General features: G+C 37.0%; 1 long non-coding RNA gene across 1 annotated transcript; it reads left to right on the forward strand.

The window, feature by feature from the left end:
- The first annotated feature begins 1,957 nt into the window (after nt 1-1,957).
- On the forward strand, nt 1,958-26,467 carry LOC123662853. Its single transcript, XR_006744551.1, has 3 exons — nt 1,958-2,485; nt 7,171-7,177; nt 26,455-26,467. It is a non-coding gene; the product is annotated as an uncharacterized LOC123662853 (long non-coding RNA).
- Nucleotides 26,468-27,143: the final 676 nt, after the last annotated feature.

Raw genomic sequence — 27,143 nt, forward strand, 5'->3', positions numbered from 1 at the left:
ACAAACAACAATAATTCCTCGACAACCTTCACTGTGTGCGTAATTCTTTGAATAAATTTGAATTTGTATTATAGCTACGCCTGTCAGTTTAACTTCAATTACTTAGTTAAAATATCGCGTTAAAAAATAATATACCTATGTGTTATTCTAGAAGAAGTAATATATATGTTATTCTATGCACTCGTATGTACTGAGTTTTATTACAATCGATTGAGTTATATTTGCGTGAAAAAGCAACAAACGTTCATCTTCACAAATTTTTGCATTAATAATGTTAATATGATTTGTTTGGCAGTAGTCTATATTGTTACTAATAAAAAATCAGCCGAACGATGTTTTGTCTACAGTAACTTTAATCGAATATATTAAAAAGATGAAACGAATTGAATAAACATTCGACATTTATTTAATGTTATGACTAATTTACGTGTTACATCAAATCATGTACGTATAAAAATATTTTCTTACTTGATCATTTCAATATGACTGGGACCATCCATGAGATTATAACCATTTAAAATTGAAATTAAATTACAAACAACAATATTAATTTAATATATTTATAGACACTATTATTTTCACTTTTAATTATGCGGTAGATGGTTACCCCCATTGTCATTTTGGATATTTCGATAACGTTGCAGACGCAATGGTCCAGGCTAATAAACATTCGTTGGTGACCAAATTAACAAACTCTGTTGAAGTAAAAAAAGTGTTGATAGTGACCCTAAAAACTGAAAACCACTATTATTAAGTCGTAAAACGAGATATACACCTTTTTTTACACTAGGTATCAGTAGCGTAGCGAGGGCGGGGGGCAAGGGACAAGGCAATCATGCCCCTGGCGCTACCACAAGGGGGCGCCTAATGATCCAACAAAACAAAAAATTACTGGACATATTATATGGTTTTTAATAAGGTTTTAAAGCTCGCTACGTCACTGCTAAGTATATGACTACGCTGTAATAGTACCAAAGTAACTCAAAATGATCGAAGAAAAACATGATTAAAATCTTCATCACACTACACATTGTCATCAAAATACTTCTAATTGAAAACATATTAAAAATAATTAAAGAATAACGAAACTGAGTGCATATCGCTTTAGACATTTGGTTATCCAATTATCTAAAGAGAGAATGTAGTCAGTTCATGACATCTTTGTTGATTAATAACAGATGAATCCTTGTTTTTGCACTTCATTAAAATAAATAATAATAATTTTTTAATTTAATATCAAAATAAAACAGCAATGATAATCTTGAGTGTTTTAAACTCAGTCAAATTAAACACATTGTATTATAAATTTAAAATATCTACTAGATCGAATAGAGTCGTATTACTTACTAGTCTACTGTTGTAATATTTCTAAACGTAATCATTCTTATATAATCCTTTGAAACACGTTCGTTTTAGTGAGGAGACTATATGACTGTAAGTTATTTATGTGTATTTATATCGGATTACAGGAAGGGTAAGCTAAGGCAAAATAAGTAGGTATAAAGAATATTTAATATCACTCGTCTAACAAATCAGAGTAAATACGCTGTTCTGTTTGATAAGTGAAGTGTGGGACGAAACAAAAAAGGACCAACCGATTTTGTTGTATGATTAAAGCCGGTTATATCCAGATCGCAATATAATGCACAGTGCATAGAAGTAGCCATTTAGTCCCTAAGTACGAGCCTTTTATTGTAAGTCTGTCGTTGTCGTAACGTTTATTATCAAGGTAGTTTTAGTTAATAGTATTTGATGTTCAATATATACACAATATTTTATAATTAAAAATAAAACAATCGATATGTCACTAGTCAGTAGCCGATAATATCGATAACATCGCTAGACTTATGTTACAACACTACATGATCGTATTCGTATATGTCTATACTGGAAGGTAATCTCAGAGTCATTCAATATTACAAAATTAAACCTCTCGATTGAACTTTTTTCATATTCGACGTAAAGAAAGTCAAGGATTGTGCTGTCTTCATATTTTGAAAGTTACAAACACAAGTTATCATTTTGAACTCTAGAACAAACACATAAAATTTACTTTTAAATGGTTTCATAAAAATAGTGTAATTTACTAAAGATTTGTGCCAACAAGGTAGTACTCATTTCATGTATATTCAGTACGAGTATTCAAAATGATATTCTGTATTGAATCATAGTTATAATTAGGACTTGTTTTAACGATTGCTGATAAGTCTCGGAAAGTTATCTGACTGATAAAATCACTATATGTAGGTATAATAGTTTTTTTTTTGTTTCATTGTTAATTACTGTCTTTACCTGTTAATCTAAGACAAGAGTTTATTAGTTGCAGTGAAACGGACCATAAAGCTCTGTTTTACTTTCTGCGGATAGAGTCCTGATAGCTTATCAGTTACTTTGTACAACAATCGGTGAAGCGGGCTCTTATTGTAGTAAAATTTCTTATGATATTATAATAAGCTTTGAAATTTTGACCACGTGTTTATTACTTGTAGTTTATTAGTCTAATCAGATCCTAAAGGACTGTTTTACCCTTCTGATAAAACTTATCACAAACTTATGTTTCTGATAAAATTTATTTGCAACCATCAAAACAGACCCTCATAAATGATACATTCCGCTATAATTATGGTCAAGTCAGTGACGTTTTGTTGTTAGTATGTGCATGTTAATACTTCGTTCGTTTGTTTGTCTATTGTGTACAGATAGAGAACGTTAATGTGATATTATTATGGTGTGATTGTATTATTTTATAGTTAGTGATTAAACGTAAATTATAAGATTTATTTAATAAACTCAATTATTGTAATATTCGTTTATTTATTTTTCACACATATGTAGGGGAGATCTAGGAGAGATGTGACAATTTTTTTTATGGGATTCATATTTCGCTTAAAAAAAACTGACTTTGAAATAATCATCAAAATGAATTAAAATAAGTAGCGAGGTAAAAAAAGGTAGCGAGGTGAGTTGTGACAGCATTGTGTTTCAACTATTTGATTATTAAAAAATTAAATCTTATCTATAATATAAAAATGAGTCGCTGAATGTGTTGCTAAGCGCAAAACTCGAGAACGGTTGGACCGATTTCGCTAATTCTTTTTTTTAAATATTCCTTGAAGTACGAGGATGGTTCTTACGGTGAGAAAAATTCTAAAAAAAAAAAAAATTAAATTTCCTGAAAAAGTCTAAAAACAACATTTTTCTATACTCCCATACAAAAGATTTGTGATAATACTTAAAAGTCAATTTGAACTTTAATACCATACGATAAAGTTTGTGTTAGGCGATACGAAGTTCGCCGGGTCAGCTAGTATGTATATAAAAAAGAATCGTAAAATGTGTTCGTAAGCGTATAACTCAACAACGACTGGACCATTTTTACCAATTCTTTTTTTAAGATGTTCGTTGAAGTCCAAGGATGGTTTTTACGGCGAGAAAAATTCCAATAATTACCGTGAAAACCCTAGAAACAGCCCTTTTCTTTTTCCCATACAAACGTTTTCTAACTAAAATGTGAACTTTATTGCTATTCAACAAAGTTCATGTTAAATAATATATTAGGGCGCATTTTACGTAAGTTATTAATGATTAAATTGATCTTATTCGTAGACCGCATTTTAATTTACATACAGTAAAAATGATTGTAGATGTCGTAAGAGGCGACTAAGGGATAACACAGTTCCACTAACACCTTGGAACTTAAAAAGCCGACCGATGGCGGGATAACCATCCAACTACTGGCAATGAAATACACAAGCCGGGTTAGACGGGCAGTAGCGTCTTTGGTGCGACAAAGCCAGCCCTGCGATCACCAACCTGCCTGCCCAGCGTGGTGTCTATGGGTAACACACATGAGTTCACACCATTTTTGGCGTGAACTTTTCGAGGCCTATGTCCAGCAGTGGACTGTGATAGGCTGAAATGATGATGATGATGATGTAAATTGGTATTAACTAGCTATTTCACATTACCTATTATATTGTTGCGGGGGCGTTAACAATGGGAAATTACCGTTTTTGAACTTTCGACTCCAAATTTGGTATGAATCTCCTATATGTGATGTAGAAATGATCGATGAGCGGATTTTAAGATAACTCATGCCCAATAAGGATTACGGGGGTGGACGTTAACAATGAAAATTTTAAATATATATAACTCCGAAACTACTGAACCAATTTTTATCAATTTTTTTTAGCATTTGTAATTTGGTCCAACTTGGGAGATAGGGTAGTTTTTATCTTAATTGGACCCGATAGGTGGCGCTGCTATTAGTACGTAACTCCGAAACTACTGAACCAATTTTTATCAAATTATGTACGCATCTATAATTTTGTCCAACTTGGGAGATAGGGTAGTTGTTATCTCAATCGGACCTGGTAGGTGGCGCTGCTATCAGTATGTAACTCCGAAACTACTGAACCAATTTTCAATCTGTAATTTTGTCTAACTTGGAAGATGTGTTAGTTTTTATCTCAATTGGACCCGATAAGTGGCGCTGCTATCGGTATGGTAGCTGTCAAATTTGGTAGCTGTTTTCCGGGCAGGACAACTTCTGCTGGGTCCGCTAGTTTATAATAAAAAAATATTATTACACATATTATCGAAGTAGGGTATTAGCAGGGTATATCCTGCTCAACAGTTCGCTTGCATGCCGACCTAGTAGTAGGTAAAAAAAAAATTGACACTAGTCTTTGATTTTCTTTTTGAGATCGCTGTCTAGTAATAAAAGACCCAGCTTTTATATATTTGCTTTTTTTCATTTGTTTTTATTTTTTTATTTTAATTTCTCGATTATGAGACTATACATAATAAGTGTATAATCACATTAATAAATCTATCGTTTGTTCTCTTAAGCGGATAATTTTTATCATATTATGTTATAATCCATACAATGTATGCGGAGAAGCCATATTTAAAAGACGTTTTTCGTTTTTGTTAAAAATGTAAAATATGTTAATGCTGATCTAGTAGTTTGGCACAAATTTCCTGTTTTCTCCACCGACAGATGAGAGTTCGATTCCCGCTCCGACTCCGTTAGTGTAATATATGTATTTATTTATATGTATTGTTTATACTGATTGATAAAAGTGTAGCTGTATCAGTCGGCTGTTTTTTATAATACAAGCATTTTGCTTATTTCAAGGTAGCTGTAAACCGCGACAACGGGCTAATCCAAATATTAACACAAGAAAAATAATTAAACCTAAAATATTTAAATTAACAAACAAGATATTTAGGACTGGTGCGCTGTGAACAAAGAATCAGAAATGATTTATTAATTTGATCCGTAAAAAAGGAAGTTGATCAATATTTTTCACCGCGAATGTTGCAACGTAGGTACAACAAAAGTGTTGTAACATTATTTAGAAGGTACGTTACGTGGTACACTTAACGGCCTCCACTAGGATTTACTCCTGTCTTGGTGTCCTGAAACACACACAATATACAAGCATTAACGCTCAGATCACGGCAAACATCTGTAAGGCCAATAGAAATGTATGCCATTGTTAGGGCCGAAGCTGCAACTGCCATTGCAACAGCATCCATAAACCAGTGATGTGATCGTTGCAGAATGATATAAGTTAAAAACTAGTGCGCAGGTTTTATTTAATAATTTTCATACTTGATATGCGGCTTTATTATGAGAGTACGATTCGCTTGATTGTAAACGGTTATTGTAACCTGTCTGTGACATTGGAAACATCACAAGCGCATTGCCGACTACACGAAACACACGACCACACACCACTCACACATCACCACACGAAACAATATTTGACAGTAGTATTATTCTTCTCTAATCGCCATTTAAAATGTCATTCCAAAGTTATTCCAGTTTTAAAAATCAACGGTTTTTATATACACTAAGTACGTAGGTATACAATAAGGTTTCTACAATTTTGTAACTGTTGTAAAGCCGCGGATAGCTTAAAGGCGAGTTGTGATTGCCCGTATTTTTTAAAATTAACATTTACATTCTTTAAATTGCTCGTGCCTTTAGTAATGTGACTGTTTAGTAAAGCTAGGACGTGATCCAACACTGGCGGTATTTATCTGTTACAATTTCTTATATATTTTTCACTATAACTGCAGGACTCATGTACCTACTGTAAATAAAAAAATGTATCATGCAAATACTAGTTTTTAAAAATAATCAACCAAACATCAGACAAAGAATTTCGCTTCAGCCTATTTATTTATTTATTTATTTATTTATTGGTGGACATAGGACTCCCAAATTCGTGCCAAACATCTCGCATTAGGATTGTTGCTACCCGTGCCTCTTCCAGATCCAGCCGGCCAGAGAACTTCCCATATTACATTCGCTCAATTTATTGACTGAGACAAGGCAAACATTGGCAGTATTTAAACATTTGTAATAAACTTACGCGGAGTTGCACGAAAAGAAATTAAAATTTAAGTTTTGATTAAACTAATTTAATCGCAAGAATTGTATGAAATTCTTGTGATTAAATTAGTTTAATCTCTACTTAAATTTTAATTTTGTTTCGTGCAACTCGGCGTTAATGTCTTAAAATAAGCATACCAATACGGGTACATTCTAAATTATTCATATGATAAGGAATTTTATTACAGTCTTGGTACAGCAATATTTCCGATTACGACCAATAAAACAACGTTACAAAAAATAAACAATATGTAGAAGCAAGCTTACAAATAAAACAAATCGTTAAAACCTTTCTTTATACTATTTCTAACTAACGACCAATTAGGCCACAAAACGTACGAAACAATTATGAAATACAAATCGAATCGAGAGCGTTACAGAGAAAACGAAATGCCACCGAAATTATCGAAATTTTCAAAAATATTTCTATTTTTAATTATATTTTCTGTAATTCTTCTCGTTCGATCGTTCAAACCGCTCACTAAAGAAGAACAGATACAAAAAATCAACAAAATGAACGAAGATGTTGAACCCTTTAGAAAAAATCTCACAGAATGCGCCCGTCAAGTTAAGGCATCGATGGTCGACGTCGAAAATTTCTTGAAAAGGATACCACAATCCACGATGCAGGGAAAATGTTTCGTTGCATGCATATTGAAACGAAATTCCATAATAAAGAACAACAAAATAATCAAGGAAAATCTTCTTGATGCGAACAGAGCCATCTATGGAGAAGATAGCGAAGTTATGGCTCGATTAAAGAGGGCTATAGTCGAGTGTGATCACATTGTTGAAGGTATTTTTGAAATATGCGAATATGCGTCCGTGTTTAATGATTGTATGCATATGAAAATGGAGCATATTCTTGATAAAGTTACTTTGGAACGTCGAATGCAAGCTTTGGGACAGATGACTTCAGATCCCGATGTCTGGACAGATGAAGAGGATGAAATATTGAAAATGGTTAGAGATGAACTATAAAAGTACACGTTTGTACATGTCTGAAAATGTTTTTTGTTATACAATAATATAACCGTGTTCGTTATAAATATTAGAATTAATAGAGCGCGAATGAAATCTTAAGCCAGTACTAAATATTTTTTAAAACTTAATAGTAAAGAGTTATTAATCAAAAGAAGTACCTAACTATTGTTAATCAAAAACAATAATTATCTAATTATTGACATAGGCTACAAAGTTTGTACATGATTTCCTCGTGTATAACTGTATAAAATATGAATGTCAATCACTTAAGACTGGTCGGGGAATTCCCTCGAATCGCGACAAGAGTAATTACTGCCATCTGGTGATCTGGTATCATTGTGTATTATTATTTAGTGGTCATCAAAACATATTACATAGTGTAATAGATAACGCTGAACACTAATTGAAAAACAGTAAAAATTAGGAATGAAACAGAAAACAGGGGCATCAATGTAAAAACAGCAAATCTACTGTTAAAACAGTAGGGTTGGTAACACTAGTGTGTAATCGTCGTTCCAACCAATCGCGTCATTTTGCTCGCAGCGTCCGCGGTGATTGAGAGTAGGGTAGTTTTTGTTTTAAAGTGTCGGCGTCGGTGTCCCCTAGACGAGTTATAATGACAGAAACATTTTGTTACATTTTTGTTTATAAATTCTTATAAATAAATAATACATTTATAATTAATGGCATTAACGACCCCGTGCATAATCGATTGACCATTGACATACTTATTACAGATGAGGTACAACTAATAATAAAACGGTTCATATAGAATTATAGACCATTGTAGACCAGTATATGGCAACAAACAGTAGCCGCTTTAAGAATTAATATTTCTTCTTCGGAATCAGAATCCATTTTTTTTTCTCAACAAAAATAGGTAGTACCTACTCGTCCTTTAAACAGCCCGGTCCACAGCTGAATAGCCGGAGTGACGCCAGTGAGTGGGAAAATATTTCAACTGACGCGAAAAACTGATCAGTTTAGGCTTTTTAATATTTATATTAATGAATTACTTGTTGGAATCGGCAGCACACATGTCGGATACCATATAGATGGTGTATGTGTAAATAACTTAAATTACGCAGATGGCATGTGCTGTGTGGCTACGGCACTAAAGAATTTAGCCACCCTCTCTCTTCCCGTGGGTGTCGTAAGAGGCGACTAAGGGATAACAAGGTTCCACAACCATCTTGGAACTTAAGAAGCCGACCGATGGCGGGATAACCATCCAACTGCTGACTTTGAAATACACAGGCCGAAGACGGGCAGCAGCGTCTTTGGTGCGACAAAGCCAGTACTGCGGTCACCAACCCGCCTGCCCAGCGTGGTGACTATGGGCAAAACACATGAGTTCACGTTATTTTTGGCGTAAACTTGTGGAGGCCTATGTCCAGCAGTGGACTGTATAGGCTGTAATGATGATGATGACGCAGATGACATGGTGCTGCTGAGTCCCTCAATATGTTGCAGCCTTTGGGCTAGCTGTACCCGAAGAGCGGCACACGCCCTACGAGTATAATACAATATTGCCTTATGGGCGCTGTTGAGGCTACCATATCACTGTAGTGCATCAGGCATGTTTGCAGATGTTCACACTGACGATTATTTCGCGATAATGCGTTAGAAGGCGGCGTCAATAATACGAAGGGTGACGGTAAGCACCAACAGCATCCTGAAGTTATTTGCAGAAAGACTGGACGGGCCGACCATGGGGAGGTTTATCAAGTTACATGTACAAAATGTGACTGGATCAATCTCCCTGTGGTAGCTATTTATTTCTATTTATTCATTATTTTTTGTTTGTTTGTAATTATATTGTACTAACAAACTATGAGCTTATGTAGCTTGTTATTAAAAGATTTTTATTTTTTTTTATTTTTTTTTAACCCACGCGAAAAACTGATCGTTATTAGCCAGCTATATATTACTTTATTATTTACGTTAACGACGCGTTGGCACAATTACATTTACTGACTGTTGTGACATCGGTTGTAGGTTTGATCACTTCCCACGGCAAGTATTTTATAGGCTAGTAAATATTTTACTGGATTTTTACCATACATACTAGCGACCGTTGTTTGTTACTCAAAATTCAACATAAATCGAACACAAAACTCTTATTGGTTTTATTTGCGTATAAGCGTTACGATTACTCGATTAGAGAATAGTTCAAATGTATATTAACAAATTATCCTAAAAAACAACAACTTATATTTATAATTAATACCTAATATTATTATTTATCACTCTATGTTAGGTACATATTATATATGAATATGATAGTAAAAATTGTATTGAAGCATATTTCTTTACTTTGCACGCCATCTAGTACTATATAATTAATTACGAGACGAGATTCGTTACATCATTTTACACTAGATGGCACAGCAATTAATTTAAGGTTTAGTGGAAAAATTTATTTAGTGGTGTTAAAATATTTTAATATTTCTAAAAATTTGCAAACAGTTCAGGTAATTTTGAAATTGGTTTATGTATGGTTTTCTAATGTTAACGCTAATTTTACTTATAATGAAACAACTTTTTTGGACTTTATAGCGGTTTATTAAGTTTTTTAGATGCCCGAAGTTTCGGAAACTTCCGTGACCCTGGTTGCTGTAAAATTGGTTATTATTCTTCTATTTGACTCAAATAACAAAATAAAATTGGATCTGCTTTTTTTAAATTTCAATTAACCACACGAGAAACTGAATTAACTTATTCATTTGTTTGTTTACCAATGTTGTAATGACTCTCTAAGATGAATTTACAGTATTTACTCAGCTGGTAGATATATTACAAGGGTGCGCTAAAGGCCCGCAACGCCATCGACCTCGACCGCTGAAATTGCTGTTCCACTAACGTAAAAAATGTTAAGGGCGTTGTAGGCGAATTTTATTGTAACGCATACTTGCGCGCTGTCAGATGTCAGCTGTTGCTCGTGGCATGGTGAAAACATACAGCTGTGGGGGTTGTGAGTCAATATTTAGCAAAGGTTAGAGTAAAACTTTTTATTTATTTATTTCATATGATACACCAGCGATATACCTTATAGTCAATAATAAATTTTATTACACTATTTTCTAGTCCGAGAACAGTTACCATTACAGGTGTACACAACATTAGGTAAAATTTGTTCGGTTAATGAATCAATTAGCAAGTACACACTATAAATAAAACATTAACAATTATATTGCTTAAAATAATTACACAAAACAATAATAATAATAAATAGCAAATAGTTAATTAAAAATTCTTGCAATACAGAATTTATAAAGAAGAAAATAATGTATAATTTATTACACAGATTGTCATTCATTGGATATATATGTCATTACAAAGTATCATGAACTTAATTCAACATGAATTCCCGAGAATTCATCGTTACGTTTTTGGCGAATCGAATGAGAGATAACATTACAATTTGACATTGACAGTTGTTTTTATTAAATTCTCGCCATGTTTTGATGAAAGCCAACTCTGACCCAACTATATTTTGTGGGCGAAGTGTGCGCGATGTGTTCGCAAACAGTAACGCTCTCTATGATGTCGAGAGATCGCTCGCGATGACCAGTAAGGGTGTTGCGATCGTTACGGTCGCTTAGTGGAACGTAGCTATTGTGAAGGGTAGAGGAGAGGAAAGTCATCTCATATGGGAGAAAAGTTGAAAGTGCCTAACTTTATGGTATAAATAACTGTTAAAAAATCTTTCAAAATCACGCTGGTGAAGACAAGGGTATGGTATGAATGTAGCAATTATAGTTCCAAATTCAACCGAAATGGTGCTAATATCACCAAAAGTATGAATATGAAGTATATATGTACACTCCTCGCAACATGAATAAGACCACAAACAGTATAGGCCACTTTTTATTAAACTGATGTATTACAGCTTGTGAAATGTGGTTATAATACTCTTATGAGTTCAGTAAACAATTGATATTAATCACGTGGATTTAGGAGATAAACAATAGCAACTGAGTAAATTTAACTAAATATACTGTTACTGTGCCTGCGCAACTTGAATACGACCAGCGAATGAAACTCAAATATTTTTAGAAATAAAAATGTCATTTATTGGTTAGTAATTAGTACATTTGCCGTTTTTTTGAATCAGTTCAAATATTCTTGAAGGCATTGAATCGTAAAGAGTTTTTAAGTATTTAACGGAGATTTGATTCCAAGCTTGCTGTAGCGCTTTTTGTAATTCTTCGGCAGTATTAAATTGACGAGAATTTTTATATACTTGTTGAGAAAGCCATCCCCAAACATTTTCCATAATATTAAGGTCTGGTGAATTCGATGGCCATTCTAAAACATTTATATTTTGATTTTTAAACCATGACCGTACAGCGTATGCAGAATGAATACTTGCATTATCATGCTGGAAAATAAAATCTGAACCGCCATTTACTTTGATAAAGTTTTTTCTTTCTTTTTCTAACAGTTCTATATATTTTTGAGAGTTCTGTCTACCTTTTAAAAAAACCAAATCTATAGCACCTTTGTATGAGACTGCTCCCCACACCATTACCGAACCAAAATCTTTGCGTCGTCGGGACAAAATTAATTCACTTTTTCTCAAATCGTGGAAATAATAAGAAAAGCCATCGGGCCCATCAAGGTTAAACTTTTTTTCGTCGCTAAAAATTACTTTAAACCACTCAGTTTTCCAGTGCATTTTTTCTCGTGCAAATCTAAGGCGTTCACTTACATGAAATTTCGTTAAAGCCGGTTTCCGTTTAATTTTAAGGCGTTTTATATACGGACATTGTTGTATAATTTTCTGCACCGTTCTTATTGAGGCTTTAGTTCCAACATTAGCTTTTATTTGTCTTGCTGTTAAAGTTGAATTAGATACTTCACGTAATATCGCTCGACGTTCCCTTGCTGTAGTGACAAATTTTGTACGTCCTTTAAAATTTTTTCCGTAATTTTCGCGTTCTTTGAGAAATTTACTCACTACCTGATGTGATCGTCCGATCCTTTTTCCAATTGCTCTATTAGAATAACCTTCTTCATGCAAAATTTTGATTGCCTCTTTTTCTTCTGGATTCAAACACTTTTTCTTACCCATATTTAAATTAAACAGATTTTAACACCAAATTTTATTTTTTTTGTGATACAACACCACACAATACATAGACTTCTAAGTCGCACGCTTTTGTTTTTTCAACTGGACAGCAGTGAATTACTAGTGGTCGTATTCAAGCGGCGCGCTGCAACATGTATAAACTTGTCTTATTGACACGGGCACATAAGCTCTCGCACAACAAAGTGTACTAAGCTACGCAGCTTGAAACAAAACAAGCGTAAGATTACTGATGATGAAATTATTTTAATAAATATTTGAAAAAGAATACAAAAACATAGTGGTCTTATTCATGTTGCGGGGAGTGTATATGAAGTGAGCAATTACAGTGAAAGTTCCACTTAGAAGTTCCAGTAAACTTTGAATAGTACGCTTATTGATTTATTGACATTTAATTTTATGAAAAGTATTGAATGATAGAATAGTTATGGATAAAATTCACAAATAATCGTTAAATTGTTAAATGATACGCAAAAAAAAAACAGAATAATTATGTTGTTTCCTACTTTAGGCGGATTTTGAAAATCGCGACATAGCTTAGCGGAAGTTTTTCTTTCCTTATTTATTTCTCAAACTTACTCTAATAATATTTAACGCTTTCTTTAAGATTTACCCTGATGCTAATGTGACAATTTAATGCATTTTTTTATTTACTAATTTATTATTTAAACAATAATGTAACTTATTCATTACAAACAGCAAAAAACCACGCAGGTTTACGACATTTTTTAAATATTTTTTTAAATTTTCGATAAACAATATTATAACAATTTCGACGTACGTTTTTTGATATATAAAGATGGTCTTGTACACTATAATATAAATAATACTCGTTAAACTCAGACCATGGAGCTTGGAGTGATGATTTGTCGTTAAACGAGTCGTTATAATAGTTGGTCGCATTATAATTTATATACTCTTTGTCGTTAGTCCAAAGTTTCTGTATATTATTACTATGCTTATAGATGTGCCAACTCGGAAAAAACAAAACTCGATTTAACCCGAGATAAAATTCACGTAACTCGGGTTGAACTCGAGTTAAAAAAAATGAAACAGACAAATGATATTTTTATCTGTGTCAATTCTTTAATTTTTTATATTATTTATTTATAAAGTATTGGGAGAGTTATTTTGTTATTAAAAATATAAAAGGAAATTACTGTTTGATATCGAATCATTTTTTTATTTATTTTTGGCATGAATTTTAATATACATATATTATCAATAAAACTATGTAGTTATGAAGTAGTATTTTCAAAATAAAATCAGTCTTTAAAAAAAAATTTACTAATTAGTATCACAAAGAGTATTTTTGCAGTAGCTAAGCTTTCACTATTAAACATAGATGAAGTAAAAAAAGTAGATAATGCGCGGCCTTTGTTGTTAGTGAAGCCACAAAACTCGGCTCCTTCAAGTAAACACACGCGCTCACGCACACATATGCATCAAACTACGCTCATTTTCGTTAGTATCTCACGAGGCCTCGTACAGTAACTTTGCCTATAAAATGCCGTTCTTTTGTAATTAAATGGTGCAAAAACAATACCAAAGTGAACAAAAAGTCTGAAGAAATATCGTTTCACACGTAAATACATACAAAACTTTATATTTTTTGTTATTCCAAAATAATATTGAGGTTATTCGGAACTTATAATTTCTATGCCCCGAAATGACGTACCGAGGGAGTGTTACCAGTAATTTTTATTTCCATTAGCCCAAAATGCGGGTAAGTAAATTGTAGGCAATCATAGAAAAATAATTAAGTAGAAAGTGGACATCATTATTGTGTTTTTTTTTATCGTGTGATTTTATGTTTTACCTAAATTGAAGTCAATATGAATTTTTAACTCGTTTTTGTCTGTTTAAATTTGTGAATTAACTACTCATATTTTACTACTAAATATCATGATTTTAGGTTTCCAACGAATATTTTAATAGGAGATAGATAGAATATGTAGCTTCTGTGCGACTGAGCTGAAATGAACTACAACGACAGCCGTCCTCATCTAGTGTGGTTTGTTCAAACCATTTTGATAAAGCTGACATGTACGGTACAAAACGTGGACTTCGCAGAGTACCATCACGTATATACTACTACTTACTACTAGGTATTTTAATGTTGAATTTTTTGTTCTAGGACCTACCGGATGAGTCTTAAATTAGTCGTTAACCAAGATTCAATCTTTGATACACCTAGAAAACATAAACTAAGAGAAAAGTTAAAAAAGCAGGAACTTTATTTAAAAAAAATATGTAAAAAAATTAAATCATTACAGCAAAGAGTTAGACGTCTTTAAAACAGGAACTTGCCCTTCAGAGGAATCATCAATTACTTAAAAACGCAATTTTCATTGACACAGATTTATATAATTCATTAAATCAAAACATGGCTGCAATAGATTTATTTAACAATTTGAAGCAAAAAAGGAGTAAATATATTTAAAACTATAAACAGATTTTTATTTTCGCATGCCCATTTTACCTATATTAAATTAATTGTGTTTAATCCCATTTAATAAAATTTTCAGGGACTTTTTTTAAAAAGTGTCAACACTTCACTCACTCACACATATTTAAAAAAGTGGCTTCATTTTTTTGTTCTAAGTGCGTTATCTATTCTTTTTACTTGATCTATGCTATTAAATTCATTAAGGCGTTAGCACAAGAATTTTCCGTTATTTTTTTTGGCACAGTAAGACGTGTTTGAATGTGCCTTAACCTTTTTTGAGGAGGTTCAACATTCAAAATGGATACCGATGACTGCGACGAATCTACCGAAATACTCGTATTATTTCGATTTGTTAATGATGAAGTAAGGCTTATGTTTTTTTCTTCAATGGCAAAACTTGGGTGCTTATTTTTAATATGATTTAATAATGTGGTCGTATTTCCATAATATTTAAAAGAATCTAAACACTGTTTACACGCAACACGTACACTCACTGGCGATTCAAATACATCCCTAAACAAAGATTTCCCTTTAGGACCCGGCATTTTGTCAAAAACAGAACAAACAAAACACAAAAATCTACAAAAAAAAAAAAAAAACTAACGGCACTTTAAAGTTAACCTAAATGTGACACTTGTTTATTATTAATGAATATAGTCTCAAATGTACGGTAAACTTCGCTCCATGTCGGTTCAATTCGGTTTTTGAACTCGTGAGGGAGCGAATTTAAGTCGAGTTGATTCGAGTTAAGCCCAATTCGAGTTAACTCGAGTCGATCATCACTACCTGGCAGCCATAGTCTATGCTCTGTGGCCCAAAGATCCAAACTCCAGTTTTACTCAATTTTGCAAAGAATATAGTACTCTCTGCCGAGAGCACTTTTGTAAAAACAAACCCATGAAATAAATATAGAATATAGTTTGTGCCTTGTGGTTTCCTAATACTTTTTTGTTGTTAACCAGTTTTTTAATATGTACCTACATATTTAATCAACATTAGTGGCCGGAGTTGTCTTTATTTCTTTTATATCTGTCATAATTATGTCCCTTTTGGTCCTGTCTTTTCGTTGTTGAAGTGGTGAAAAAGTTGGATTGTTGTAAATGGTGTATAATCTCAACATTGATAGTATATAAACAAAAGTTATCTTGTGACGCTATAGAAGTTAAGAATAAAGTAATTCTTACGAAAAATATGAAGCAGTGTAACTATTTGCATGCGGTATACTTGTTACCATTTGTGGCAATGCTTGGCAGCTCAAACATGGTAAATTTTACGAATTATTGAGGTCAAGGATATATATGATTACTTACAATGTGGTTATACTGTAGCGAGGATTCACGGGCTGTTCGATTATGGATCGCAGGGGAATAGAAAAATATGTCTACTAGTCGACAATCAGATTGTTTGAAAAGAAATTAAGCATTGCTACCTTGATTGTGAAAAGGGGCTATATACTATACCACCGAAATTGGGCTAGGTTTCACAAATTCTCTTTTAAAAAGTGGAGTCAGAAAGGGCTCTAAAAATAAATACTATTGTTCAAAATAAAATTTGAATCATCCAAAAATTATAAGTAGTGATTGAACAATATAACAATTACATATATAAAACTTAATGAATTATTTAGTTTTTACAATGACCTTCAATACACATGGACAAATCACGTCATACAAAAACAAAGCAAAAGCATGGCACATGTTTTTTATTTCACCATATTGTGCTTCGACTGCTCTGTCCATACATTGCTGCTGATGTTCGTGTCCTTTAAAACGTCCTCAGTCACTAAGCAGTAACGTAAAAAAAGTATGTAGTTGAAGCTATGTATGCTGAATTTAGAAAGAGATTGGAATATAGTTAGCTGTGTGGCTACGGCACTAAAGAATTTAGCCACCCCCTCTCTTCCCGTGGGTGTCGTAAAAGGTGACTAAGGGATAACAAGGTTCCACAACCACCTGGAACTTAAGAAGCCGACCGATGGCGGGATAACCATCCAACTACTGGCTTTGAAATACACAGGCCGAAGACGGGCAGCAGCGTCTTCGGTGCGATAAAGCCATTACTGCGGTCACCAACCCGCCTGCCCAGCGTGGTGACTAGGATAGGTAATTATGTGTAGGTTTGTATGGACATAATTGTGTTCCACTCTTAAACTATTGAGCTAATTTTGATAAATGGGGTGATTCAATTGTTTTTTTTTTTTATTATGGTCTGAGTGATGTAGGCTAAATTCTTACCCGACTATGGTAAAGTCAAATGGAAGGGTTATAATTTCGTAGTGGGATTATAGCTCTGGGCTACGCTTTCATTATTTATACTAGGCTAGGTAGAATAAACATTGATTTAATTTTTACTGTGTTTACTAATGTGGGGAAAAATAGTAAAAAAAGTCAAAACAATATTTTTATATGCCTATTTATTTTGAAAAAAACATTTGGTATTATTTTTGATACTTTACGCATTACGGTAATCAAAATATTGAAATTTATTTAACAATGAAACAATGCAAAACTGGAAATGGATTTTTCTTATTATCACATAAGGAAACTTTACATTTTTTACATAACCATGAAGTAAGCTTTCGACAATTTGATATTTACATTTATCTCTTGAGTTCATAAAAACTTTTTCATGTCCCACTTGATCATAACGTATTTCAGTTGAGGGTAAGATCTGGACATCAGACCGTGATCTTTTAGAGGGTGGTTTAACCCTTTATATTATATATTAGGCAAAGGAAACTAGACGTGATAGCAACGTGCACGTTAATAGGGGTTGAAAGTAGTAATATGGTTAGGGTCACAAATAGGCGAAATTTTATTTTTTTACTTTTTTGGTTTTTTTTTTTAAATGTGGTGTATTGTATTGTATTGTATTGTAGTGGGCTCGGTTTTCCGCATTTAGACACAGAGGTGGTTCGTTGTGCGTAAAAAGAGGGCTGACTAATTCAGCCAGCCCAGCTCCTTCCAGAAGCTCAGAAGCCTCCTGGGGCGTTCACAGGCTTCTCGGAATGTCCTTATTCCCTTAAGGATGGTAGCCCGGTGTGCGGCCACTCCCTTGCATTCCAGGATTACGTGGGCGGCTGTTTCTTCAGCAGCCAGACAGCCCCTGCAAAGAGGGCTGTCTGTTGTATTCATGATGAATAGTTGGTGATTAAGTGCCGTATGGCCGGTAATCGTGCCAACAACTATTCGGATGTCTAAACGGTTAAGACTGAGCAGTCGGCACGCTAGTTGCGGTGATACTTCTGTGAGTATCAATTTAGACTGTCTACAGCCGGTTTGGTTTGCCCAAAGGGCATTGTGATTTGCACGTGTACGTTGCCTTACCCACGAGCGCAGTTGTCCAAAAGGTAGCGCCATTAGGATAGTTGGGCCGGCAACCTTTGTATTGGACCACTATGTCCTTTTATCCACTGTAGTATTACCTCATTATGTGAGGCTAATACTTCCAGGGTTTGATAACATTCGTATATAAGACTAGAGTTGATCGAGTTGCTCTCTAGTGCTTTAAGTAGAGCCATGCTGTCCGACAGAATACGGATTTTGCAATCCCTAATGCCTTTTGACAGGACGGCGGTGGCTGCATGGGTTATCGCAACACATTCACATTGAAAGATGGAACTGTGTTGGCCCAGCGTTAGTGATAAATTGATATTAAGGTCTTGTGAGTACACTCCAGCACCGGTGCCAGACCCCATTTTGGAGCCGTCCGTGTTGATGCGGACCTCACGTATGTCGGACTGCTCTCTTTCAGCCTCAAATGGTTGTATATGGTATTTCCTTTCAAAAATATGTTGTTTGGGAATCCTATCACATGGAGCGGCAAGTAGTGGCTCATAGCTCACAAGGTTGCTCCAAAGTTTGTTGTGTGGACCCTCCTGGTTGCACCACAGGCCCAAGTGTTTCAGCCTGATAGCTGACATAGCCGCCTCCTGTTGTATAAACAGATCAAGAGCTGCTGTGGGAGCGGTACGCATGCAGCCAGTGATTGCAGAGCACGCTATTCTCTGAAACCGCTGGAGCTTATTTTTAACGGTTATAAGTTCTGTTCTCTGCCACCAGATTACCGCACCGTAGGTAATAATAGGCCTGACAATGGTTTTGTAAAGCCATAGAGTAATTTTAGGTGATATGCCCCAGCTTTTGCCGAGGAGCCGTTTGCATTGGCAGAGGATTATGCTGGCTTTGTTGATTTTTGAGTCTAAATGCCTGTTCCAAAGAAGTTTACTATCCAGGATTACTCCAAGATATTTGACCTCCTTGGTTAGGGCAAGACTGGTGCCAAATAATTTAGGGAGTTTGAGGTTCCCTAAATTCCGTTTATTAGTGAACATCACGAGTTCCGTCTTTGCGGGGTTCACTGTTAGTTCGTGGTCTACGCACCACTGTTCAACGACACAGAAGTGGGGAAAGGACCCCCCCCTGCGGACACCCCCTCGCTACAACGCCTCTGGTTGTCTCATTCACAGTGAATTGGATGGCCCGGTACCTGAGCATGCTGTCAATCCACCCGGCAATTGTGTTATTGACTCCATGCTTAGTCAGGGCCCGGCTTATGCTGGTGAACTTAGTTTTATCAAAGGCCCCTTCAATATCGATAAAGGCGCCTAGGGTTGATATTTTGTGGTGGAGATTGCCCTCTATATAGGATATAACCTTATGTGGGGAAGAGTCTGTTGATTTGCCCATTGAGTAGGCGTGCTGGTTGGGATTCAGAGGTTGCTCAACCAGAGTTGTGCTCCTCAGCTTCCGATCTATTAGCCTTTCCAGAACTTTCAATAGAAAGGAGGTAAGGCTAATAGGTCTGAATGATTTTGGTTGCTAGTAGTCTCCTTTGCCGGGTTTGGGTATGAAGACTACCTTGACCTCCCTCCATAACTTTGGAGTGTAGCAGTATACTAAGCAACTCCTATATACAGAGACGAGGTGGTCGATTAGCTTCCTATCACTCCATCTTAGCAGACCTGGAAACACCTTATCCAGCCCTGCCGACTTATATGGAAGTAAACTGTTGATGGCCCAGATTACTTTGTCATGTGTGACAATTTTCTTGGCGGTGATCCAGTCCACCATTACAGGTGTCTTCTTTGGCTCTTCCTCCCATGCCACATTACTTTCGATTTGGCATCCTGGGAAGTGTGTAGTTATTAACAGTTCTGAGGTTTCCAGATCCGTTTTGGTATATGTTCCATCCGGTTTCTTCAGGCATCCTAGGTTGTGCACTGGTTCGCTGCACACTATATTCTTAACTCTGTTCGCCTGATTGTTCGTTTCAATATTGGTACAAAAGCGCCTCCAGCACTCCTTCTTCCTCATTCTGATGCGCCTTTTGTAGTGATGTTGGGCTTGCTTGTAGGCGTCCCAATGGTGTTCGAGACGAGTATTCTTTGCTCTGTTGAACAACTTCCTCACCCTGCGTCGTAGCTTCTCGAGCTCCGGTCCCCACCAGTGCCCCCTACGAAACTGTCGCGCACTGGGCGATGAAAGTGGGCATGTTTGTTCGAAGCTGGTGATTAGGCAGTCGGTTATCTGGTTGATATGGTTATCTATGTCTTCCGTGCCTTCATGGTTATCGGGTAGTACGACGCCTTTGAGTTTCTCCGCTGTCAGAAGCTCATACCTGCCGCGGTCCATCTTCCGAGGGTTACGGCGGGGTTTAGGTGACGTCAGCGTGATTTCTAGGTTGTATTTGATCCACCGGTGATCGGAGCACGACACGTCGTCAGACACATGCCAATCTGAAATATATTCGGACACATGCTCTGTCGCCAGAGTTAGATCAATGATGGTTTGGGATCTCGAAGTTACAAAAGTTGGTTCAGATCCTTTATTTATAATGTTAAGGTTAGTTGCGATTAAAAAAGAAACAAAGTCCTCACCTTGCTGGTTGTTGTCCTTGCTGCCCCATAGCGCATGGTGTGCATTGGAGTCAGCGGATATGATGAGCTCCAGAGCCTGGCGCTCGCAGTGCTCAGCAAGCGCGGCTAGCTCTGGGATGGGGATGTCAGCATCACCCGGCAGGTAGGCAGATGCTATACCACATCAGGTAAGCCTGAAGAGGGTTCTTTTTGGAGCCTGACGGTTGTAAGATCTCTGCTACAGAACTCGGTTATTAAGGTGATGTTCACGTCCTTGTGTGCATAGATACAAGTGCGTGGGTGGTGTACGTTATTTAGAAGTAACTTACCTCCAATGTTGCTTAGACCGCAGATCCTCCCCTTCCTGATCCACGGCTCTTGAATCAGGGCCACGGTCTTCGTTTTGCCCTCCAGCAATTTGCGTAAGTTGGCCGTCGCAGTCTGGCTATGCTGGAGGTTAGCTTGGGTGATTGTTAGTAGGCATGTAGGTGGAGCTGGCACCGCCATCATCGCTGGATTCCAGGATGGCGTCGTCAGGATCCCCTGGCTCGTCCTTGGAGAGATCACCCAGGTCTATTTGGGGACCCTCCTCGGACGAGCCGGTGTCGACGACAGGCTCCTTACTGGAGCCCGGCTGTCCCTCCAACATTTTGTTGTCTGCACTGCCTGGGTCACTAAGGACCTTCTCGTCCGCTCCGAGATTCGGCAGTGTGGTAGTGCCGTCATCGTGGAAGCGAGCGTAGATGTTACCAAACTTGTAGTAAACTCTACGCTCGCTTCCCCTCAGCTTTTCCGCGTCATCCTCTGGGATGCCAAGGAGGAGATACATGGATGTCTTCTCCTGCGTTGGCACCGCATTATAGAGCGCTCAGTTGGAGACGCGGAACTGCGGTTTCTGGCAGTTTCTGGCGGATCTTTTCCAGAGTATCCTCCGGGTCCACCTGCGGGATCAAGAGCCCCACTTTGACACGCCGCGGGATCTCAGACTGCCTTTTGACAACCAGCCTAGTTCCCGCGCGTGGTGATGTGATCCTCCCTATGGAGCGACGAAGCCACTGAAGGGCAAAATCGTCCCTGCACCACATCTTAAGGGTGCCCTCACTATGGAAGGCTTTCCCCCTAAACTGCGGTGCAGCAACGGGTGTTGTGGAAGTGCTGGGCGAGAATATTTCTTCGTCCATCACCCCCTGCAACCGCCTCTCAATGGCCTCAGCCTGCTCCTTCGAGAGGTCATGGTAAGGCTCCATCATGATCGCGACACAGTAGTTATTAGACTTTTACGACGTTTGCCACTACCCTGAGGTGTAAGGGAGTCATCCGGTCGGTCCCGCTTCGCGGGTTTTGACCGCCTCGGATGCTCCCCGTGGCTAACCTTCGTCGTATTCTTGTTGCGGCGTCTGGCTCGCTTAGTTCTGGAGGCGCTGGCAGCAGCAGTAGCCACAACTTCAGAGGGTGCCCCCACAGGTGCAGCTGGCCCGGCTACGCCAGGGACCTGCGCAACACTGACAGGGGCAGCGTGGGTCCTTTCGGTCCCTTCGGCAGCTTCAAGCGGCCTACTCCCGTCGTCAGTCGGGCGTCGCGCTCGCCGCGCCTCCGCACGGACTACATTCCGCTTCCCCTTGCGAGCCGACACCTGGTCATGTTTTTTGACCTCTCTCCTCTTAACGGCCACCAGGTTCCAACAAGATTCTTCCTGCCAGGGTTGGGTGGCTGTCGGCATTGCTGCCTTCAGAGAAGTGAGGTCCATGGTACTAGTACCCGCTTCACTACTCAGGTGCTGCACCTGAGGTGCAGCCGGTAATTGGGTTGGCGCAACACTCAGGTTGTGAGCCCGAGGTGTAGCCGGTTTATCAGTTGGCGCAACACTCAGGTTAGAAACCTGAGGTGCAGCCGGTTGGTTGGTGGTAGGCGCTCCAGCAGGGTTGTTCGCCCCCGGTGCGGACTTGGTGTTAGATTTTTTAAATTTGTTTTTATTTGCCATAATGGTGGTAGAAAAATTCATCCTGAGAGTGCTTCCACCCTCCTTCGAGCCCTCAAGTGGGGACGCTGTCAGCGCCAGAAGTCACCTCAGGATATAGAGCCCCACCCCGCCAGGAAGCAGGCCGAGCTGGGCGAGATGATTTTCACCGTCCCACCCGTCGTCCACCCCCAACGGGACAGAGCTCTCGCCTGACGGCCCTCTGACGGGACGTCGCAGCCGATTGACCGGAGGTGGCTAGTCTCCAGCCTCCCGTGTCAGGAGAAATCCAGATCAAAGTGGAGTGTTGCCTAGGAGACGTACAACAGCCGACGCTCTTTCGGCTCAGCCACCAGGATTCCTTCATCCCCCCTTACGGGTCCCCGCGCACGGCACAAACACGCAGGTGGTCAATTAAAGCCAACCCTCGCTTACTGTTGCGAGGGAAGGTCCGCAGGAACTTGACCCCACCATCCCTGCAGAAGTGTTATGTTTGAACCTTGTTGTGGGTGTCTATTGTGTGTAGAAAGTGTGTAGGTGCATGTTTAGTATGTACGCTCTTGCGCGTGTGGGGGCCTGAGGAAGTGTATCTGTGTAGTATGAATGTGGTGTTCTAGGTGAGTATGTTATGTGTGTGTGTGTGTTACGGGAGTGCCCGCGCCAGCACTGCCCACGGTTGCTTGCGCAGGCACTCTCGGCTTGTTATTCATTTAGCACCACCCAGGGGGCACGTGTAAAGGCAAGTGGTTAGGTAGTACCTACGGACGCGAATAACTTTACCCCCCCAAAAAAAAATTTAAATGTGGTGACAAAATAGTTGCCACTGCCCGGAAATAAAACGTACTTTTTCTGAATTTGTTTCATTTATTGGTAGAAAAATTAGATTTTCAAACAAAATTTCAAGCACTAGTCATATGCAAAGTACATTTATCGTTTATCTAAATGGAAGAATAAAATAAATCAAAGCAAGATACTGCACAAAGTGCCACCTTGCATGTAGAGCACTGTATCTTGGGTCTCTTATTATTAGTTTTTGTGCTGCACATTCGACAGCAACGCCACGTTTCAATTTTTTCATGTTTGTGAATGCCAACATTGGACAGTCGAATATATTTGTCTACTCCTATCTTCTTTTGGCTATTGGTTGACATTTTCGGCTTCTTTTTCAAGTACTGAGGTTCGCTCTCCAAACTTCTTTTTCTAGAAATATAGCCTTTTATAAGGCCACGGGTTAAACTCAGTCGAAAATGTAGTTGTGACAGTGTATGGTGCACTCTTTTGTTGGTGGTGTACAGCAAAAAAGAGTTTGCAATGCATAGGTCCACGCAAAAATAAAACAAACAGAGCAACTATTTCTTGCCTCGTCTGCTAACTTCGTATGAACTTCTGAGGTGATCAAACCGATCGACCAAATCCATAACTTCAAAGGTAGAAACATTTTCGTGATAGGCTCCTCTTGTTACTGTGGACTTCAAAACTTCCTTTTTATCTGCCAACTTGCAAGTCTTGCCCAGTCTGTTCCTCTGGACGGTACCAAGACAGTAAATATCTTCTTTGGTTAGGTAATGTAATAAGGGAACATTGGTATAAAAATTGTCGAAATATAGGATATGGTTGACATTCCTTATTGTGATTTGATATTGGACTTAGCAATCGAACAACTGTATTCGATACCACTACTAAATCCGGTTCGTGTGGTAATCTCTCAACATTCTTAGCTTCTGAGTATACCTCAAAACTACATGCGTAACCCGAAAGGCTGCACAGCACATATAATTTAAATCCCCACTTGGGTTTGTTCGGCAAATATTGCTTCATAAAATGTTGTATTTTGGTGGCACACATTTGCTCGTCTAGTGATAGCCGATGGTCAAACGGTACAGTAACGAATCTTTTATTCAAGTGGTCTAATACTGGGCGAACCTTGTGCAGTCTGTCGTGTTGAGTATGATCAGGTGGCAAGTGTTTAGTGTCATCATTCATGTGAAAAATTTGTCTAATCTTATCAAACCTGTTCCGATTCATGGTCTGGGCAATTGGTTCAAATTTTGCTTTATTCTACCAGTACGATCTTACGCTCGGATAATGATAAGCACTTGTAAAAATTAGAATGCCAAGAAATTTACGTAATTCTAAGAGAGTCACAACTTCTGTGAAGTTTGGATTTTTTTAGATATGCGATCTTGACTTATTTGATTCTTCTACAAGGAATTTAAAAAATTCCTCACTTTGTGATTGTTGTTAAAACCACCCACTTCTGATTTTTCCAAAGAATAATTCAATGTGGTCCTGACTAAATTTGAACATCGTTAAGTATGAAATTGCTTTAGTGTCTACAATTAGTGTATTATATAAGTATTACATGCTATTTAAGCACTAACAGTCCAGCCACACCCGTGTTGGCGGCGCATTTATGCAATGGAACTTTCTTGATTTCGAATATAGTTTGTGGTTCTTTATTAACTTTAATCGTTTTTTTTTTGTATTCCACTTTTGTAGTCAAAGAAAGTATTTTTTGCGTGATTGCGTCGGCACATAAAGATAATTCTTCTGTACGCAAACGAATACGGTTCTTTTATAATGATGCAATATCAATCTACGTACAGTCTGAATCGAGCATAAATATACACTCGCCGGTAAATAAACGGTACACGACTTGAATAAATGAACAAGAGAATATCATGCACAACTCATCATTCTCAGCAGGAACGGACGACGGAGTGGTTCTTGATAATATTGTTGCGACTCTTAGGATTAATGCTGGCCGGCCACGTTCTAGTATGAATAGTCCACTAATCACGCCACACACAATTATTGTTATTATTGTCAGCGTAGAGTGCGGGTCATTGAAAAAAAAAAAAAAAACTAAGTAAGATAGGTGTATGAAAGTAGTATTATTTAAAACAGTGTTAATTAGAGTATTTTTTTTAATTATTTTAAATTGTCTATAAGCTTTAATTTTTTTTTTTAATTTATACCTTAACTAAGTTTGATTTACATTTTGTCTCTGTCAAGATTTCTTTGGCCCCCAATCATTTTTGTAGTTGTTTTCTGAATTAATATATTAACCCTTTAACCGCCATGTCATAATTCGCGTGAAGTGCTTGTAGCGCCAGCAACCTTTAGGTACAATTTTGCATAGTGTTGTAAAGTATAGTTATCGATAAACAAAGTAATGAAATAAATAAAAATTACAAAATTTTAATCAAAGGTTTAATTTCTTTATTAAGTATACTTAACCCGCACACAAATTAATCTTCAAACATACGTTAATCAGTCTTTAAACATATTTAATCAGCCTTGATTATTATTTCTTTATAAAAAAAAAATAATACTCTGGAGATGGACACGGGCTGAAAGTCTCTTGATTTTGTGTTAATTTGTGTTAGGTCTCTTGCAACGAGCATTACGTATTAAAATGATGTTCATAATTATACCTACACCTATGACAGAAATGGAAAAAATAACCTATCGATTCAATATCAATCTCCGCTGAATTGCCACTACTGCAAATGGCATTGTTTTGGCGGCTTATTGGATTTTGAATAAAAGAATTATTTATTACCTACTCTCTTATTCATTTCACAATAATATTTTATCTAATTTTATAATTCATACACCTATTACAATCAAACATTCACAAAACGCATGTCTGTAGGTACGTATAGTGATAGGTACACTGGCATGTCATGACATGATTAAACTTGAGTAACGTAGGTATAACTCGTGTTCTTACCGTTTGTGTGAAGATAGAATAGATAAGATTACAGTTTCTCACTACACAATAAATTCAAATAAAACAATTTAATAAAAGATATAATTACCTCTTCATCAATATCAAAATCTTCGTCTGACACAAATTCGTCATCGTCATCACCTTCTAGAATTCGTATAATCAGCAGTCGTCATGGTAAATTTCAGTTTTAAAAACACTAACGTAAAACTTACTAACTCACTACTATATCACAAAAACACGCGCAACACTAATGGAAAATTCCATACGGTTGTGACGTCATGAACGGTCGTGTTTATCCGACGCAGGCGCTGGCTATGTAATGGCTATACTGGCGAAAAGGACTCAGTCTAGGGATGGAAATTAGCATTTATAGTTGTCCGTACGAAAATAAGTAAATTGCTAATTTCTTACGAAATATAGATTTATACAGAGAAAAACAACAAGTTAACGTTATTAAATAGAATTACATACTTAATGTACTTTTTTTTTATTCAATAATTTGGTATTTTTAATATAATATTTTTGTTTATGAATATTCCATACCTTATAAATTATAACATTATGTCTCATCACTACTGTCGGATAAATACGACATAGGCGTTGGAAGTCAATACATTTTCTCCGGGATAATATTAGTAAATTTACCTTAATTGAAATCGTAT

The sequence above is a fragment of the Melitaea cinxia genome, chromosome 19, assembly GCF_905220565.1.
Source record: "Melitaea cinxia chromosome 19, ilMelCinx1.1, whole genome shotgun sequence".
Taxonomy (NCBI): domain Eukaryota; kingdom Metazoa; phylum Arthropoda; class Insecta; order Lepidoptera; family Nymphalidae; genus Melitaea; species Melitaea cinxia.